The 21189-nt window shown below is 40.6% G+C and overlaps 1 protein-coding gene and 1 long non-coding RNA gene across 4 annotated transcripts in view; one reads left to right on the top strand and one right to left on the bottom strand.

Moving 5' to 3' along the window:
- EPHB1 (EPH receptor B1) overlaps positions 1 to 21189 on the top strand; it is a 435557-nt gene that overhangs the window by 87335 nt on the left and 327033 nt on the right. The gene's annotated exons all lie outside the window — the stretch shown is intronic.
- LOC141258002 (uncharacterized) overlaps positions 15183 to 21189 on the bottom strand; it is a 16016-nt gene continuing 10009 nt past the window's right edge. The window contains exons 2-3 of the long non-coding RNA XR_012318162.1: positions 18537 to 18768; positions 15183 to 15250 (exon numbers count right to left, since the gene is read on the bottom strand). This is a non-coding gene — a long non-coding RNA (uncharacterized lncRNA). The remainder of the gene's footprint in view (positions 15251 to 18536; positions 18769 to 21189) is intronic.

Below are 21189 nucleotides of genomic sequence, written 5' to 3'. Positions count from 1 at the left end.
CCACCTCCGTGCTTAACTGTAGGAATAGTGTTCCTTTCATCATAGGCTTTGTTGATCTCTCTCCAAATGTAACATTTATGGTTGTGGCCAAAAAAGTTAAATTTTGGTCTCATCACTCCAAATTACCTTGTTCCAGAAGTTTTGAGTCTTGTCTCTGTGCTGTTTGGTGTATTGTAGGCGAGATACTTTGTGGCATTTGCGCAGTAATGGCTTTCTTCTGGCGACTCGACCATGCAGCCCATTTTTCTTCAAGTGCCTCCTTATTGTGCATTTTGAAACAGCCACACCACTTGTTTTCAGAGAGTCCTGAATTTCAGCTGATGTTATTTGTGGGTTTTTCTTTGCATCCCGAACAATTTTCCTGGCAGTTGTTGCCGAAATTCTTGTTGGTCTACCTGACCGGGGTTTGGTTTTTACAGAACCCCTGATTTTCCATTTGTTAATTACAGATTGAACACTGCTTGCATTATCAATTCCTTGGATATCTTTTTGTATCCCTTTCCGATGTTATACAGTTCAACTTTTCCCGTAAATCCGTTGACAATTCTTTTGATTTCTCCATGACTCAAAATCCAGAAACGTCAGTGGCTGGATGAAAGATGTGTTGAGGGAGGGCAGTAATGACTCTCACGGTTGACCAAGTGAACGTCAAATTATTATGTTACAAGGTTGATTGCAATCCAATAGAAAACCAGACGGAGGCAAAGCTCTGTATGGGGGGATTCAAGAATCTCTCTGTTATCAGCCGTGCACATGCATATGTCATTCCCAGGAAATCATTTAGTTGTTCGTGTCTACAAATTAGAACAGAAGCTGTTAGTTATATATTCATTAACTATTAACATAATCCATGTGCATATACACATTTGCATACATACATACACATAGATTATTCCATCATCGCTATATTGATTCACACTGATTAGGTAATCTATTAAAAGACACTAATTGATTTTCTATAATATATATTTTACCTTGACAGATGCATGAGTCTGTCTGGATCCCTGAAACTCACTCAGCTTTTATGTACACACACTGATTACAAGCAAACAGGTCACAGGTGAGGAGGTTACATTTATTAGCCATTCAATCCCATTTGTGTCAAATTCTGTGCATGCCAAAATCACCACGATATGTGAACTTTTGATCAGGGTCATTTGGATGTTTTTGGTTGTCATTAAGATTTAAAAAGAGAAAACACAGTAGTTTGACAATAAAAGGCTTCACCCAACCAATAACCATGAGGGGAGAAAAAGTTTTTTTGTTATAATTCATATTCTGTGAGACAAGGCCAAGAAAGGAAAAATTCTGCCGGGGTATGTAAACTTTTGAGCTCAACTGTAAAGTCAAAAGTTTCTTATATTCGCTCATAGCGTTGAAAGTTGCAGTTTGTTGAAATGACAGTGACCATTTAAAGCTGTGATGCATCCGACACCCACATGGCCTAATGCATTTCATTGGGTTGTTGTTTTCCAAAAAAATAATACTGCATGTAGCGCTGATTTTGACACAATCTGTAATGGAGGCTCTGCTTATGTGAACACAGCCTTATACTGGATTTCTCTGGCAGCAAAATGTTTAGGCTTTTAGGGGGTCTTCATTTAGTGAAGGGGTCATGCAAATGGAACAACCAATTTAATTAAAATAAAATCTAAAATTCATTAATCCCAGCTTCCTAGGAGGTTACCAACTCTAAGCCTTACCGGGTCAGAATTTGCATCTGCCCTTGATTGTTATTCATGGTGTAGTAATGGAGTAACATGCGGTAAAGCTCTTACGATGCCCATCCCTCTCCAGGAGCCATTCAAGTTGAAGACCTTTGTGCTACACTCAAGAGGATAGGTGTGCGTGTGTGTATAACTTCAGCGTCTCTCCTTGTCACCTCCACAAAGGTTAATGGATAGGGATGGAAGGCTGCTCTAGAAATCCTTTGCTGTCCACAGAAGTCCCCATCTCACAGTTTGCTAATGAGGACCCAGCTGCCAAGTGTCACCGCTAATGAGTGACACAAACAGCATGGCGGGAGCTGTTTACAGCCTGAAAAGTTTTAATGGTTTGACCTACAACTTGCTGAGACGAACAAGAAAGTGTTTCTGACATCCTCATGGAATAATCCTCACCATTATAGGACGGCTATTAGAGCCGAATACCTAATATTTCCAGCACACAAATACAAATGTGGAGCTCCTCCGAGCGTCAGTAAATCGCAAACTTCGCCTCATTTACTTGCTGCTCTCCGTATTAAATAAGGTTTTGTCTTAGCTGAAAACAGGATTGCTGGGTGTATAGGAGTTCATAGGGAGGCCACCCACCGTGCCGGCTAGGAGAGCCGCCTAATACAAGGTATCATGAATACAGCAATTAAAGCCTGTCTTTTTTCTTTTGGATCTTTCTGTTTATTACCCAAGCAAATCCCTTTTATTCACGTCTCTTCGTTTCGCTGTAGCTCTCCCCAACCTTCAGCGGTCCATTTACATATTTGAAGGCAAATAACATATTTTCCTGTCTTTCAAATGAAGTGGTAAAAAAAAAACCTACAAAAAACTCAATACAGCTTTCTAAATGCAATAGCCAGACAATAGGCGCTGCCGTTCTGTCGAGCACTGCCATCTGCTGTACTCTCCCGTCTCAGCGCCTGTCTCTTCTGAAAGCTGTCGACAGATTGGGAGCTCTCTTAAAGAGCCGCGTGAAATGGTTAAAGATAAGGACAGTGGACGTAGATTGATAAAATAGATATATACGTAGATAGATAGAGATAGATAATAGATAAATAGAGAGATATATAGATAGATAGAGAGATAGATATTAGATATACCAATAGATAGATAGATCGATAGATTTAGATAGATAGATAATAGATAGATACATAGATAGAGAGATAATAGATATATATATGGATATCATATATGGATAGATATAGATAGGTATTAGATAGATGTATGGATAGATAGATGAATGATAGATATATATAGAGAGAGATAATAAATAGAGAGATAGATATTAGATAGATGCATAGATAGATAGATAAGTAGATAGATAGATAGATAGATGGACATGCGCTCATTCGCCCACTCTTCCACTTCTTCACCTTCCTCATTCATCTTCTGGGCCTGTCAGCTCTTTTTACTCATTTCTACTTATATGGCATTTTTTTTTACATTTTTACCCTCAGTGTGCTATGATTTTTTATACTTATTGAAATATTGCTGTATTACATGAAATAGGTTTATTACCATTTTGCTGCAGGCGGTGTTCCCGGCGTGGTGGATATTACCTCATGCTAGTAAGTAGTATCAATGATCTATTCTCAATGAGCTGTGCATGTGGTCAGAGCAGCCTGACATGTCCTCAGAGGCTTGAAAACGCGAATATCCAAAGAAACTGAGAATTTTCTTTTAGTATTAAGTATTAAGGCAACATATAATATAGATATTTTTGCCGAGCGACATATAATTAAGGCACATAAAAATAATTAGTCATATTAAAATACAGTAAAATTAGAATATTTGTGCCATTCTTGCTTGGTGATATCTTGGGGTGTATTATCGCCTGCTTCAACCCTCACACTTATAACTCCAGTGGTGTCATTGAATAGGCTGTCCGAGACTAAGATACTGATGACCCATCCTCAATATGATGAGGGTATCGCTATTAGATCTGTGGGGGTCTTACACACTCGCTGCTTAGCGGATCTATGGAGCTGAAGGATGCCCATACCTCCTTACACTGTGAAGTGGCCATTCTGGAGGACTCCAGCTAGGACCACCCAAGAGTATCTCCTCAAGAGTGGCCACAACACAGAGTGTGGATCTGTGGTCTTCCAGCTATACGCACTGGGAACTACCCTCATCCATGGCACAATTATTGGGGGTTTTGCGTGTTGGACCCCCATTGATCAGTTATTGATGATCTGACCAAAGGACAGATATTGGTCCCAGACACCCACCCATTCATATAAGTACTCTTCCTCTACTGGATACTATGGGAGATGCAGTTTAACTACCTAGATACATTTTCTTTTACAACTAATTCTGTCTCTCAATTTTGTCTTTGAAACTTGTACATTTTCAACATATTTTCTTGCAAGAGAAAATAATATGTCCAAAAGTTTTCATTGAATCGGTGGTGAATTCAATGTGATGATGGGCGTTTGGGCATTAAATACTATTGGCCCCTTATGTGGCATATACACTCGTAAACAAGCAGTCCTAGAAAGGTTTGTTTCACAATAATCGTGCCGTCTAAGGCTGCCGATCAACCGACAAATGAGCAAAGCACTCGGCCATCGAGTGCAATGATCTCTTGGTGTGCCCAAAAGACAATCCTTCTCGTCCGCGCATCGTCCTGTGTAAATTAGACTCGCGCTGTTGAGAACAATGACAGACTATGCACTGAATGATCCATTACTGATCGCTCAGTGGACATCTGAAGTGAGGACGGCCTGTGTAAGCAGGCAAACAAGTGGCTGTTTGGTGGTCCTTTAGAGCCCCAGGTCTGTCCATGTAGACGAACCCTTACTAACCACTATAACCATGATAAAAGTGACTCTGGGAACTATAGACCAGTAAGCTTAACGTCTGTTGTGGGTAAATTGTTTGAAGGATTTCTTAGAGATGCTATTGTAGAATATCTTAATGATAATAACTGTCTAACTCCATATCAACATGGATTCATGAGGGATCGCACCTGCCAAACAAACCGGATCGCCTTCTCCGAGGAGGTGAGCTCACAGCTGGACCGGGGAGAGTCAGTGGATGTTGTATACCTTGACTTCTCCAAAGCATTTGATACCGTGCCACACAAAAGGTTGGTATATAAAATGAGAATGCTTGGTCTGGGGGATAATGTGTGCAAGTGGGTAAATAGCTGGCTGAGTGATAGAAAGCAGAGGGTGGTTATCAATGGAGTAAGCTCAGGGTGTGTCAGGGTTACTAGCGGGGTGCCTCAAGGGTCTGTCTTGGGCCCTATATTATTTAATATATTTATTAATGATCTAGTGGAAGGGTTGCATAGTAACATAGCAATATTTGCAGATGATACTAAACTTTGTAAAGTAGTTAATACAGGTGAGGATAGGGCACAGCTACAGGAGGATTTAGATAAATTGGGGAGTTGGGCCAAAAAATTGCAAATGGGGTTCAATGCCGATAAATGTAAGGTCATGCACATGGGAAAGAAAAACAGCAGTCACCCATACATATTAAATGGGAAACCGTTGGGGAAATCTGACATGGAGAAGGACCTGGGCGTCTTGGTTAACAGCAAATTAAATTGGAGTGCCCAGTGTCAGGCAGCAGCTGCGAAGCCAAATAGAGTCATGGCATGCATCAGAAGAGGAATAGGGGCATATGATGAGAACATTGTTCTTCCTCTGTATAAAGCGCTGGTAAGGCCGCACTTAGAATATTGTGCACAGTTCTGGGCTCCGGTGCTCAGGAAAGACATATTGGAGCTAGAGAGGGTACAAAGGAGGGCGACTAAGGTAATAAAGGGAATGGAGGGACTAGAATACCCAGAGAGGTTGTCAAAATTAGGCCTATTTACATTGGAAAAGAGAAGGCTTAGGGGAGACCTCATAAACATGTATAAATACATCAGGGGGCAGTACAGAGATCTCTCCCATGACCTGTTTATACCAAGGATGGTGACAAAGACGAGGGGGCACACTATGCGTCTGGAGGAAAGGAGGTTCCTGCACCAGCATAGAAGGGGATTCTTTACGGTCAGAGCCGTGAGACTCTGGAACTCTCTGGGAGAGGAAGTGGTGATGTCCAACTCACTTAATGAGTTCAAGAGAGGCCTGGACGCCTTTCTTGAGAACAATAAAATTACATCTTATGCTTAGTGACAGTTAATTAATCCAGGGATTTAATCTGACTGCCAGATTGGAGTCGGGAAGTGAATTTTTCCTCAATGATGTAAATTGGCCTATACCGCATGGTTTTTTTTTGCCTTCCCCTGGATCAACGCTGCGGAATAGCTGCACTGCACAAGAAATAGGCAGAACTGGATGGACGCTTGTCTTTTTTCGGCCTTATAAACTATGTAACTATGTAACCACTCATTTGAAGGGCCATTGTGACTTGCATCTTTTCTTGAATTCTAAGGATTATTTGAACTCTAAAGGGCTCTAGTCCCCTTTTATTCATGGGTCCTTAGGCTAAAGGCCCCCCCCAAGGTAATCCTTCTGGTACATTAGATAAAATGTCAACGACCAAATTACAATTTTTTACCTTGTTGCATAACGTAATATTTCTGTACGAACAGCATTTATTAGGAAGTTCTTCAGATCTTTTCCTGGTGCCGACTAAAGCAATAATTGACATCAGAATTTCCATTATTGAATTTTTCAATAAAACTGTAAATGAATTTTATGTATATTTATTACAACATAGTCATAAAGTGGCAATCAAAGTGTAATAACAGTTCCCGATTCATGTTTCCTGTTGGTTTTATTGATTTGTAATCTGCATCATCACATTAGATGTGTTCCAGGAGGACGAAGGTCTCACGTCTTGACCTCCATTGTCCAGTCCATGCTAAACAGTCAAAAGTGGCAAAACATTGACGTCCTGTCACAGCTGAGCTATAAGTGCACCAGTGCCCACCAACCCTATGATTGTTACCGTGAGAGTGGATCCTTTTAGTGACGCAGCGATACCTCCGCCACCCCTAGTCAACCATTACGTACAAAATGAAATTTAGATCTGCAAGTCTACTGTAAGGGAATATAATCGGTATTTTATTTTTTTTCTCATTTCCAAGAACGGAATATATTAAGCATAATTTAAAATTTAATGTGGAAATAAAAAAGGAAATATATAGCCATAAAATAACAGTAAAAATGTAAATGTAATAAAAATAAACAATAAAGCATTAGCAGTAGATTAAATGAGAATATGCCGTTCATGTAGGCGCATAAGAATCAAGAGCGGAGTAAAGAAAAAATGTGATTCAGTTGGCCAATTCCCGGGGTGAAGCTGAGTGTGTTCTCATTAAAAGATTTAGATAAAGACATTTGAAAATAATTTCTCTTTTTTTTTTTAAGTCTTTACATCCTAGTTACTGTGCTGGGGTGGATTGGTGGAGCCAAACCGGGATTTGTATGTAATACTATGTAAGGTTGGGGGATCAAACTGAATCTTTGTCCTGGATGAAGGACAAGCCAAACTCCAAGATCTTTTAGCTTTATATGTTGCGTAAAATATACCAGTTTTAAAGGGGACCATTACAACCACAATCACTTTGTCATTATGTGGCAAGGATGTAGCACCAAATATGTCCATGTCAAAACCATTGGCATTTTATACTAAAAGGATTCATACAGCACTAAGATGGGTCCAGCGGCAGCAGGCGCTTGCGCAAAGCTCAGATAAGGGCTCATTCCACGTATGAGAAAAACGAACCAATTATTCTGATCAGACTTTGATCAGTGTCATCAGTTTTTCTCGTACGTGGAGAGAAAAAAAAAAGTTTCTCCACCTTCTCCTTTTTGACAGTCCGTGAAAATTGGACCCGTTGACTTGCATTGCCGATTTTGATCTGCCGCTCGGATCAAAATTGAACATGTCTCCAATTTTTTACGATAACCACTTGCTCCAAGGAAAAAAATTTGGAAATGTGCACAACCCCATAGTATATCATAGGCATGGATTTCAGGGATAGCACTCGTACGAGAAAATATGATGTGTGAACAAGCCATTAAAGGGGTTGTCAACTACTAGGACAACCCCTTCATGAAATAAATGTTTGGCCCTGATAAAATAAAAAAAACTATACTCACCTCCCGTGCTGGTGCCGTACCAGCGGTGTCGGCACTCGTGGCCCCGGAGCTCTGGTGCGGTGGAATGCCACTTGGTGCCTGGTGCCCAATCTGCGCTGGCGTCACTGTCCCCACCTTCGAACAAATCGAATATGAAAGGGAAGTCCGGGCTGCATACTGAACCAGCATGGCTACCACAGCATCTTGCAGCGGCATGCTATTCCATCCGGTTTGCGTTTAGTTGGACCATCATTTATTTTTCAACAGGACAATGTCCCCAAACACACCTCCAGGCTGTGTAAGGGCTATTTGACCAAGAAGGAGAGTGATGGGGTGCTATGCCAGATGACCTGGTCTCCAGTCACCAGACCTGAACCCAATCGAGATGGTTTGGGGTGAGCTGGACCGCAGAGTGAAGGCAAAAGGGCCAACAAGTGCTAAGCATCTCTGGGAGCTCCTTCAAGATTGTTGGAAGACCATTTCCGGTGACTACCTCTTGAAGCTCATCAAGAGAATGCCAAGAGTGTGCAAAGCAGTCATCAAAGCAAAAGGTGGCTACTTTGAAGAACCTAGAATATAAGACATATTTTCAGTTGTTTCACACTTTTTTGTTAAGTATATAATTCCACATGTGTTAATTCATTGTTTTGATGCCTTCAGTGTGAATGTACAATTTTCATAGTGATGAAAATACAGAAAAATCTTTAAATGAGAAGGTGTGTCCAAACTTTTGGTCTGTACTGTATGTACAGAATGACCTGAAACCCGGTGACAGGCTTCAAGTAAGCAACAGTAAGGCCCTGATTCATCATTTGTATTCTGTCCTCTTTGAGCTTGTCTTTCTTTTTGTGCTGCCAGATTTTGTACCCAATTCATCAAAAAATAGCACACTATGTTTGATGAGCATCGTTTAGAAATCATGGAGATCATGCAAAATATCAGATGTACCGTAGCAGTTTTTGATACGGGGTGTACTCATTTTTGCATCAACTAATTCGAGCAAAACTGAAGTTTTTGTAATGAAAGTTATATTATTAACCTTACTTTTATGATAATGGGATAAAAAAATGTTCCATAGAACCAAGTCTTTTTGGAAATTGTTCTTGTGTACAGTGAGCTATTGATTAAAATCTTACTTTTTAAAGGGGGTGTACTCATTTATGCTGAGCACTGTGTCCATCTATCAGTGATGTTAATGTGGTAGAAAGATAGAAAACATGTACTGTATTTCATTAGCGTCTTTTGGATTTCATCATTTTACACTATTTCGTATTACTTTTAGTGATATATTTGCAGCAGAGGTTCCTTCTGATGTGACACTACGACTCCCATCAGAGGCTTCACAACAGATGGAAGGTCGCAGGTTACTAACTTACCTGAGAACTGAGGGTATATTATGTTTCAGTTATTTTTTTTACTGTTTTACTGCTGAAAATCAGATGCCGATCTGCACTGTGCCAGAGACGGAGCCCATATTTCCCTCCCGTAGAGCCCGATGTAACGTGTTTGTGCAGTATAAATACTGCCTAATTATACTAAATGTATGCCCCTTATTTATTAGTGTCATTGGTACTAACCAAAAGCTTTAACCATTAAAATCCAGGCCTTATGTCACACAATCTGTCTCCCAGCTCTCAAACCAGGGCCGGCTACAACAGTCGTTTACTGCTCCAATGCTCTTTTTCTTTTCGATTCTTTGTTTCGCCCCGAAGAAAGGATTAAAAATGTTTGTGAATCTCCCATCCCCCAAATTAGTGCGCTTCCCCCTCATTTCTCTCTTGTATAAGATCCCTTTCATTCCTTTATTTCAATCCTCCTAATTCTCCTTTTGTGTAGTAACACTTTTGCTGTGTCTCCGTTCTCTATGCGCCTACGGCCCTCCTCTCGGTAGCCGTTTCCTTGGCATGTGTCTGCGTTATTTTCAGTGTCTTTTCTGATGGGATTATGATAAATGGATTGGTTTTCCTCGCATGAGCTGCTCCTAACACCTCTTGCTCACATTGGGTCATGCGGTGGGTGCGTTGGGAAAGGAAAGATAGATGAGAATAAGGGATTAGTGAGACAGGACCAAAGGGGAGATTAACAAGGTGATGGGCAGAAAGGAAGTTGGCCGGACAGCAGATCATGTCGTGGGACCGAGATTGGGAAAGAAAATGTTCTTGCAAAATAAAATGGTCATAACCAACAGACCTTGCAGGACACTTCCGTCAAATTATACTGGGATTTTGTGGGTTTAGCTGGGTGACTGTTAATATTGTCTCCATTACAGCTTCTGCCTGGCTTTCCTAGATTCTTGCACCACAAATCTGTTTAAATCTGTGGTCCCTTGTTCTCTGTGCCCATATCATCATACGACATCCAGTACCTTAGAACTATTGAGTGATAATAACTGAAGGACATAGATGACACAACTTTCCTTTAAGAAAATATAGTTAAAGAAAGTCTGTCAGCACAAAATGGCTGTTCAAGGCAAGAATGGTCGCTTGGTGCACTCTTTGGCCTGGCTGAACGTTTTGGTGCACCGTCCCACCTAATTATTTTCCTGTTAATCCCTGAGACAGGTAGAGATAGATAAAAGGTAGGTAGGTAAGAAGGTGGAATTGAACAGTTTGGCCACAACTAGGGATGAGCGGACCAGTGGAAGTTCGGGTTCTGGAACCTGACCCGAACTTTAGTCCAAAGTTTGGAATCACGATCCACCTGTGGCTGCTAACATATTAAATGCCGCTGTCAATCTCTGACAGCGACATTTAACAGCGCTGCGCCGGAAGCACGTCACTTACCCTGCCCATCGGCGACCCCGTCACGTGATCGCGGGTCACCGATGGGTGGTCATGACAACCCTGGGTCTGCAGCAGACACCAGTGGTTGTCATGAGAGGGTCGCTATGAGCGCCACCTAGTGTTCGGTGCTCATAGCGACAAGTGCTGCTTCTAGTCTCCTATGGAGACTATAGAAGCAAGCAAAAAGTGAAAAAAAAAGTTTTTAAAAATATAAAAAAAAATTAAAAAAATATAAAAGTTTAAATTACCCCCCTTTCGCCCCATTCGAAATAAAATAAAAATAAACCCCTACATACACATATTTGGTATCGCCGCGTTCAGAATCGCCCGATCTATCAATATAAAAAAAGAATGAATCCGATCGGTTAACAGCGTAATGAGCAAAAAAATTCTAAACGCCAGAATTACGTTTTTTGGTCGCCACAAAATTGCAATAAAATGCAATAACGGGCGATCAAAACATCGGATCTACCCCAAAATGTTATCAATAAAAACTTCAGCTCGGTGCACAAAAAATAAGCCCTCACCCAGCCCCAGATCCTGAAAAATGGAGACGCTACAGGTCTTAGAAAATGGCGCTATTTATTTTATTTTTTTTACCAAACTTTGGATTTTTTTTTCACCACTTAAATAAAAAAGAACCTATACATGTTTGGTGTCTACGAACTCGTAATGATCTGGAGAATAATAATGGCAGGTCGGTTTTAGCATTCAGTGAACGTGGTAAAAAAAATAAATAAAAAACAACTGTGGTATTGCACTTTTTTTGCAATTTCACAGCACTTGGAATTTTTTCCCGTTTTCCCGTACACGATATGGTAAAACTAGTAATGGCGTTGAAAAGTACAACTCGTCCCGCAAAAAATAAGCCCTCACACGGCCATATTGACCAAAAAATAAAAACGCTATGGCTCTGGGAACAAGGGGAGCAAAAAACGAAAATGCAAAAACGCAAAATCCCAGGGTTGCGAAGGGTTTAACTAGGAACCTGAACTCCATTGAAAACAATGGGGACTCGAACTTTGGACCTGGAAAAAAATTCTCTCTCTCTAAACGGACTTCACCTCGAACTCTGAACTTTGTAAAGGACTTCTAGGAGAAGTCTGTGTTTGGCGTTTAGCGCCGGACACTAACTGTCTGGTTCGAACCCCAAACTTTTAAGTTCGGGTTCGCTCATCCCTAGCCACAACTAGTGTGCCCCGAGTATCTGTGCTTTGTTTGAAAAGTCATTTTGGGCTGATAGACTGCTTTTAAGAAATGGATGAATAGCATTTACCCATAACAAACAGATGGATATTACTTAAATGGGTCGTCGATGGGATAAAAATTATTTTAAAAATGTCTCAGACAAGTATAAAAAAATAAAAGTAGCACTCACTGTCACTAATTATCCACATTAGTTCTGTCCCTTACCCTTTGGCGCTGGTCTCTACTCCCTGATCTTGTGTCAACCCACTTGAAGTGGACAGAAATTCTCACTTTGATGACCACCAGCTGAGGCAGATCTCCTACTTATCTGTGTGACCATCACGTGATACATCTCCTCTGTAGTGGCCACGGCATGGAAATTGCCTGCAGTAAACCCTAGTGGAAGTCATATTCTGGAACATGTTGATTGTCCTCTAAGGATTGTCTGATTTAGAAACCCCATTTTCAAATATCCTATAAAAAATCTGATTTAATGCTCGAGGATCATCACTTATTAGCCAGAGAGAAGATATAAAAAAGTGTCTCTGACACCGGATGACCCAACTTTACATGAACGCTATATCGATTTGAATGCGCACTATGTAATACTTCACTTCCTCCAGTGGTGGCGCTACAGGGAAAAGTGAACCTGCTAGTTTCTCCCACTGATTGCAGGCAGTTTCTGGCATCATCTTACCTTTCGAAGAAAAGCTGTGATCTCTTTTAGGATTTATTTACTTCCTATAAATATCTTTAATGGAAGGACCAGGATGGAAAGTGCGTCAGTTTCAGTGTTGAAAAGTCACATAGAAAACATTTTACTATTGTGTTTTCTGTGATTGGAAAAGGTTTGTTTTCGAATGTAAATCTTTGTTTATGTTGCGAGGCTGGTGGCAATCTGCCGAACATCAGATCTCCCCGCGGCGCCTTTCATGTTAGAAGTAAACACGGATAATTATCCAGAAAACATTGTTTGTTCTGTGGTTGTTCTTTTTGTTGTCTGTTTCTGTACAGTGAGGTAGCTGTGAATAGGTGGGGACAATGCTGCTGCCGGGAGTTCATTCTTTATCATGGACTGTCTGGAAGACGCCTTCAATCAGAAACCTAAGCTTGGGGCTACATGGCAACTTTGGCTGCAGCAGCCTTCGGGCGGCCAAAGATCTCCGAATCTCGACTGTACATAATTGTGAATGTGACCTGCAAGTTGCTGCAGCCATGACACGCAAGTCAAAAGAACGCCAAGCCTACAGGATGACTTGCATGTGACGGACGTGGCAACTTTCAGGTTGCAATGCGACCTCATTCACTTTCATGATGTGGAGATGTGGAATGGCCATAGTACTATCTTTGCGTGTTGTATGTTGTAGTCAAAGTCACCAAGTAGCCCCAACCTGCTCATAAAGCAGAGCTGTAGTAATCTCATGCCGCTCCGTACATTCGGCTACGCAATGCACTCTACGATTGACGTCCATATATATTTTTTCTATTTTTAACACATAACTTTAACAAATAAATATATAAATAATGCATTAAAGGGGTTTTATGGGATGAACATGAATTTCTGCAGTCTGTGTAGGTGACTGCATATTGCTGAATCCTGACATTGTGTTTCATAGTTTTAAAGTTGAAAAAAAGACACAAGGCAATTGAGTTAACCCTATAGCCTAACATGTCACTGTGTGTGTCAGAAGTGACAAACAGTCGCCCTGCAGTTGGTTGCAGGAGATCTCTACGTTCGGCAGTACATACACCTTCTTAGAGGCTGTCTCTAGGACACAGCGGCTACCTCCCTCTGGCTAATTAACTCCCTGGCCTGGGTGTATAAATACCTGGTGTGTTCTAGAGGGAGGTACCGGCGTTATTCATTACTACCTGTGAAGGCTTTTGGCAAGAGCAGTACTTTGTCCTCTCTGGAGCTTGAGGATGTGTACGCATTTGTCTGGAGTTGTCTAAAGCTAAGCTATTTCCCCGTTTGTCCTTCCTTGTTGTCTGTAGTGTTTAATGGAGATTGACTAGTGCTCATCTCCTCCCTTCCCTAGTCTGAACCAAACGCCAGGGAAAGACAAGGCGAGGTACGAATGCGGCGATTGATGAAGAGCCAATACAAGGATGTTAGGGAAGACAGGGTGACGCTAGATCAACCTAGGAGGTCTCCACTCCCCCCCCCCCCCTTTCCCTAGAGTCTGGGCTCCCTTTCCCGCTTCCCTTTGTGTTGCAATAAGTCTTTCCCACACCTTTTGTGACACATGTTGATCTGAAGGGAAAAACCCCATGAGGCAGATGCTAATTGCCCCATATTAGGGGAAAAATTCCTTCCCGACTCCACATATGGCAATCAGACCAGTTCCCTGGATCAAAATCCCAGTTCCAATATCTAGTGCTTATAACCTGTAACATTATATTTTACATGAAAGGTGTTCAGACCCTACTTGTACTTTTGTAGTGAATCAACCATTACAAAATCATGTGGCAGAGAGCTCCACAGTCTCACTGCTCATACCGTAAAGAATCTGCGTCTGTGATGATTAAACCTCCTTTCCTCTAGATGTAGAGGATGCCATCTTGTCACTGTCGCAGGCCTAGGTGTAAAAGATCATTAGAAAGGTCTTTGTACTGTGCCCTCATATTTGGACATTGTAATAAGATCGCCCCTAAGCCTTTGTTTTTCCAAACTGTCAGGATTCTCCTTTATTTCTACCTCGAGCGGTCATCACATGACTGCATTTATGCAATGTGCACACTGGTGGTCACAAGATGACTAGCAACTTTTCTATTGAGAGAAGTGGATGAGAAGCTAGTCAGTACATGACTCACATACTTGTGGTCACATGACGACCACTCAAGATGGAAATAGAGGGGGATCATGACAGTGCGCACATTGCACACTGTCAGGATTTAGGAATCTGCAGCCCATATAGAGTGACTGTAAAAATTAATGTTCAAATCCCTTTAATAAGTGATATATTTGCATTCTATCTTGCTGAGTATGATGTAGAGTTTAACATTCAGGTCAGAATTAGGTATATTTCCTCTGTAGGATTAGGTGTATTTCCTCTTCTGATGAATGGCCAACATTTTTGTAGCAGAACCAAAACTTTACGATGTTTTCAAACGAGACTGAGGGGGCCTGTTATAATCATCCTATGGAAAAAGGTCCGTAGAGGGTTATGTATGAACAGGTTTCTATATAGTGCACCTTTTATCTGATTTTATGGAGATATACTAAATTACCTACAACCCTTTTAAGAAAAATATTACTTTTTTGTGCCCATTATGAATGTAAATGCTGGCTTCAAGAGATTTCACTCCACAAGCAATAGCCTATGATTGATGTAAATTGATTCTTTACTTTGATACCTCCCATTACTGTCAAGTGTGTCTAGATCTTTAGTATAATTCTTTTATATTACATACTGTTTCGCTCAGCACTTTTCATTGGCATAGTTTACCTGGTGAATTGACTCGGGTAGACAGGTGAATAGAGACTGTCAATGGGACTTCCCTCTATGAATGTATCCTAGAAAAGAATGAAATTAAAAAAACAGTAGAAGACCAACAACATTAGAATATGACAAGGAGGGAATATTCCTAGCTACAAAATTACCATTTAGACCCTAATATCATCTCAGAGAATGACTGCATGTAAGTGTTTAATTGCAGCATCTTAGTGACCCATGCTGGGCCTGAAACGTGACAACTCCTATCGAGGCTATTTAGGAGCATTCAGCCTAAACAATAGGAATTTGTGGAGTAAAGAGGTGTCAGTTGTAGCGGAGCATGCAAGTCACACAGCTAGAAACTTTCTAATTCTGAGGCATTTAAAGGGAATGTCCACACCTGAACATCATTTTGTTACGCGCCTGTCCTGGATGCGTGCTTTGCTTCTCGCACCCCAGTCCGCTAAATCCTGGTGTGCTCCACGTCGGGCTTTGCAAAAGGTCCGGCCTTCTCCCATGTGAGCACCTGCCCGGACATACAGTTATATGAAAAAGTTTGGGCACCCCTATTAATCTTAAGCTTAATGTTTTATAAAAATTGGTGTTTTTGCAACAGCTATTTCAGTTTGATATATGTAATAACTGTTGGACACAGTAATGTTTCTGCCTTGAAATGAGGTTTATTGTACTAACAGAAAATGTGCAATCTGCATTCAAACAAAATTTGACAGGTGCATAAGTATGGGCACCCTTATCATTTTCTTGTTTTAAATACTCCTACCTACTTTTTACTGACTTACTAAAGCACTTTTTTTGGTTTTGTAACCTCATTGAGCTTTGAACTTCATAGTCAGGTGTATGCAATCATGAGAAAAGCTACTTAAAGTGGCCACTTGCAAGTTGTTCTCCTGTTTGAATCTCCTCTGAAGAGTGGCATCATGGGCTCCTCAAAACAACTGTCAAATGATCTGAAAACAAAGATTATTCAACATAGTTGTTCAGGGAAAGGATACAAAAAGCTGTCTCAGAGATTTAACCTGTCAGTTTCCACTGTGAGGAACATAGTAAGGAAATGGAAGAACACAGGGACAGTTCTTGTTAAGGCCAGAAGTGGCAGGCCAAGAAAAACATCAGAAAGGCAGAGAAGAAGAATAGTGAGATCAGTCAAGGACAATCCTCAGACCACCTCCAGAGAGCTGCAGCATCAACTTACTGCAGATGGTGTCACTGTGCATCGGTCAACTATACAACGCACTTTGCACAAGGAGAAGCTGTATGAGAGAGTGATGCGAAAGAAGCCGTTTCTGCAAGCACGCCACAAACAGTCGGCTGAGGTATGCAAAAGCACATTTGGAGAAGCCAATTTCCTTTTGGAAGAAGGTCCTGTGGACTGATGAAACCAAGATTGAGTTGTTTGGTCATACAAAAAGGCGTTATGCATGGCGGCAAAAAAACACAGCATTCCAAGAAAAACACTTGCTACCCACAGTAAAATTTGGTGGAGGTTCCATCATGCTTTGGGGCTGTGTGGCCAATGCCAGCACCGGGAATCTTGTTAAAGTTGAGGGACGCATGGATTCCACTCAGTATCAGCAGATTCTTGACAATAATGTTCAAGAATCAGTGACAAAGTTGAAGTTACGCAGGGGATGGATCTTTCAGCAAGACAATGATCCAAAACACGGCTCCAAATCTACTCAGGCATTCAGAGGAACAATTACAATGTTCTGGAATGGCCATCCCAGTCCCCAGACCTGAGTATCATTGAACATCTGTGGGATCATTTGAAGAGGGCTGTCCATGCTCGGCGACCATCAAACTTAACTGAACTGGAATTGTTTTGTAAAGAGGAATGGTCAAAAATACCTTCATCCAGGATCCAGGAACTCATTAAAAGCTACAGGAAGCGACTAGAGGCTGTTATTTTTGCAAAAGGAGGATCTACTAAATATTAATGTCACTTTTCTGGTGAGGTGCCCAAACTTATGCACCTGTCAAATTTTGTTTGAATGCAGATTGCACATTTTCTGTTAGTACAATAAACCTCATTTCAAGGCAGAAACATTACTGTGTCCAACAGTTATTACATATATCAAACTGAAATAGCTGTTGCAAAAACACCAATTTTTATAAAACATTAAGCTTAAGATTAATAGGGGTGCCCAAACTTTTTCATATAACTGTATATAAGGCTCACCAAAACACACACCTGTGTCTCGGTATTAAGACTTCAGTGTTGCTAGACTCTGGCTTGCTCTGTACACCCTGACCTGCTCAGCTGCTGTCTGCAGTCTCCAGGATGTCTTCCGCCTGCCTGCAGTTTTCTGCATCCCGCCTTCGTGTGGTCTATTGGATTTCCCCTGCCTGGCAGCAGTTTTCAACATGATACCTGCTTGCTTGTCATCTCCTGGACTTCTCCCACTTGCCTGTCATTTCCTGCATCCCACCTGCTTGCCTGTACTCTCCTGGACATCTCCCGACTGCCAGCAGGTTCCAGCATCCCGCCTGCTTGCTCGTGGTCTCCTAGAAATCTCCAACCTGCCTGTGATTTCCAGCATTCCACCTGTCTACCTGCGGTTTCCAGTCCCTCAGCTGACCGTGTTTTGAGTGCCCCATCTAGCAGCTGCACCAACGCCCGTGGCCTGTGTGCCCACTGGACCTTGGAGAAACCAACCCACCCAATGAGCCCACATTATATAACACATTTTTTTGGCCAACATATATCCAAAATTCTGTGCTGATTAAATTTATAAAAATGTTTATACAGTGACCGTCAGTTTAAGGAGATGCAGGTGTGCTCCACTGCTGGTCAGTATGGAATAAAATATATCCAAAGAATCCAGAGTATAATAAATTGATAGCTGTTTTATTCTCAACGCATTTCTGGACTTTCTGTGGTTTCTCCTGATGAAGAAGTTATAGATACTTCGAAACGCGTTGAGAATAACTCTTTTTATGTGGTTTCTCCTGATGAAGACGTCATAGATACTTCGAAACACGTTGAGAATAAAACTCTTATTGTGTTTTCTCTTGATGAAACATGTTGAGAATAAAATTGCTATCAATTTCTTATACCCTGGATTCTCTGGATATCTTTTATTCTATATTCTGACCAACACGCAGCATATCCACATCTCATACAACTGATCTCTATGTTGGATCCTCCAACCTGCGGAGCAGCAGCTGGATTTATATCCTGTGCCTATAAAGTGTTTTGCTTTCTCACAACAATACGAGGTGAGTACTGCTGCATTACCATTTAACGTTATTGTCTGGATAACACCCTAATGCACTTTTATGTCTTAATTTGTCTCATGCAGAGCTACAAATCTGCTCCGTAGACCTAGAGTTAAAAAGATAATGTACCTGATTCATCAATCAGTTTTCTGGTGGAAAATTGCTTGAAATGTCACAAGGTTTTTGCGCAATGCCAATTTGGCGCTTCTACGCCAATCCAGGCCAGCACCGCTAACTTTTTGAAAAGTGGTCAACCGCACTCAAAAAATTCATCATAATATGAGCCACAAAAGTGTCATTAATTACATCCGAAGTGGACTCCAGTAACATTTCTTGTCATGGTTGATAGATGCGCCAAATTCTTTGAAAGAAGAGATAAGATAAGATACAGGAATAAGACTCATGCCATGATAAAATACATCTTTTTTATTGTAGATCAGTAAAATAACATGGAATAAATCATACAAGAGTTAAAAGTTCCAACGTGTTCAGAGCTATGTCTTTAATCATTGCATAAAACAAATTCTTTCAAAGGCACAAATCTCTTCATGAATTTGGCACATCGTACTACAACGCATAGTTTATCAAGTCTGGCGTATAAAACCCCAGTCTTGATGAATTGAGGCCAAAGTTCTTTACCCCTATTGCCACCACTAGAGGGAGCTCAAACATATTGTTTTATCATTGGATTCAATGTATAATCAGTATGCAGTAAACTCCTGTTCTCCCTCTAGTGGTGGGAAAAGGTGTTAAAATTTGTATCTTTAATTTTTTCCCACTTTTTGAGTGCACTCCATAAGACTTAATACTATATTAGCTATAATGATCCAATAAAAGAACATCAAGGAGGCTTTGATTTATTGCACACGTCCTGTAGAAAAGGTAGACATTAGGTTTAGCATCTCTTTAACCTAGAACTTCTCCAGCTACTCATATACTACATACTGGTTTCCTCCAGTTAATAATTACATGCATTATGTCTCCTTCCTTCTAGTCTTGGACAGGATACGTGTTGGGATAATGAAGAACGTGACTTTTAGGTCTATTTGTTCATCTGAGTCATCACCTGTCTCATAAATGTTAATGAATGACCTAGTGACCTCCATATTCATCCCTGGAGAGAAAGTTTCATTTGTGGAGAAATTCTTTAGAGAGAATGATTAAAGCACATTCCAAGGCAAATGATGCTCTTGAGAAAATCCAGTGGGAAGATGAAATATAAGAAGTCAACCAAGCACAACCTGATCCTAGATTAGTGACTAGTAAAAAAGGGAGGTGTGAAACGTGGATTGTGTGATAATCAGGGAAAGATCATTCCAGTAGAAGCCGCACAACTCTCAAGTGACTGGTCTACCGGTCAATGTTCAATTAGTATCCAAAGTTGTTATTTAACCTGGGTGAGACTATTGCTGTCATTTATGGTAATCAACCCGACTACTTATTTGTTTTTGGACAACTTATAAAAAAATCACGGCTCAATTATATTTTTTACAGATAAATTTGGAAACAATAAGGGTTCATACAGAACATAACCTAAAAACCATCACAACAACTATAAAGGTATGTGTGTACAAGGTCTTTTTTTAGATGAAATCCACCCGGAACCTGCCTGGAAAAATATCAAAAAGAATGAACATAGGCACAGCAATGTCAAAACGTCTTGCTGTGCACATGTTCTGTCTTTTGTCACTTATTCTAACTGCGTCAGGATTTGAAAGCTAAAAATGTGACCGGTTTATTCTTCCGGCGGCTCCCACAACTATTTTATATATAGAATGTAAAAAAGGAGACATCAGTGGCCGCAAAAGGTGTCCGAAAATACATTGGAAAAGGAGCATAAGGAAAAACACTGCCAACGTTTTCCAAAATTAAACAGGCAACCCAAAGACGATGTGTGCACTTACCCATAGTGACATATGTCTACAGCTTAGAATACCGATATGAAAACAATAGTGGTATAGGGTATATTCACACAGAGTTATTTTTTACATGGATCTTCCAGGCTAAAAAAAATACATGTAATAAAAAAAGCTTAATTTTTTTCTATACAATTTTTGTAACCTAGAATAAAAACAAAAGTAAGTAAATAAGTAAATAGTAATAGTACATGTAAATTACATTAGGGTATTTAGTTCACACTGTTTTGATAAAAAAAAGCTTATAAGACATCCCACCACGACAAGGTGTACCCACTCAGAATGGTCCTATCTCTAAAGTAAAACCTTTACTTTTGTTTGTTAATGGCCACATTGTGACTGTGCACCCACACGTTACACTTATATTAATATGTGTTCCAGCTCATTTCTTTGGTTTTGCTTTAGTTTTTTGTACTTTGTACATACAGCAGCATGGCTCCCCCTTTTTTTTGCTGTGCCTTTAGTTTATATAGCTTTCCATGGGCAGGTGTTTAAACAGTCAGACCTGGGTGCTACTCTGGCCCATCTATTGAGGCCGGCTGGCACATAAAGAGATTTTACATTACAGATAGGACCATCCTGAATGGGTACACCTTGTCGCGGTGGGATGGCTTATATACTTTTTTGATCAAAACAGTGTCAGCTAAGTACCCTTTGTTATTTACATGTACTATTACTATTAACTTACAGGAGGGTATTTATAAGTTTTTATGCTTTTATTCTAGGTTATGTTAGTTTATGACAACAGTGTGAACGTGTACCTACACATTACACTTATATCATAATTTTTTCCAGCTCATTTCTTTGATGTTGCTTTATACAGTTTATGTGTATACATTTTTCTGCTTAAATTAATTCATAGGCCA

The sequence above is a fragment of the Phyllobates terribilis genome, unplaced genomic scaffold (genome assembly GCF_046119375.1).
Source record: "Phyllobates terribilis strain yellow unplaced genomic scaffold, ASM4611937v1 Scaffold_3__8_contigs__length_932513732, whole genome shotgun sequence".
In the NCBI taxonomy this organism is placed as follows: Eukaryota; Metazoa; Chordata; class Amphibia; order Anura; family Dendrobatidae; genus Phyllobates; species Phyllobates terribilis.
The sequence above is the reverse complement of the archived record's forward strand: the minus strand, read 5'-3'. Positions and strand labels throughout refer to the sequence as shown.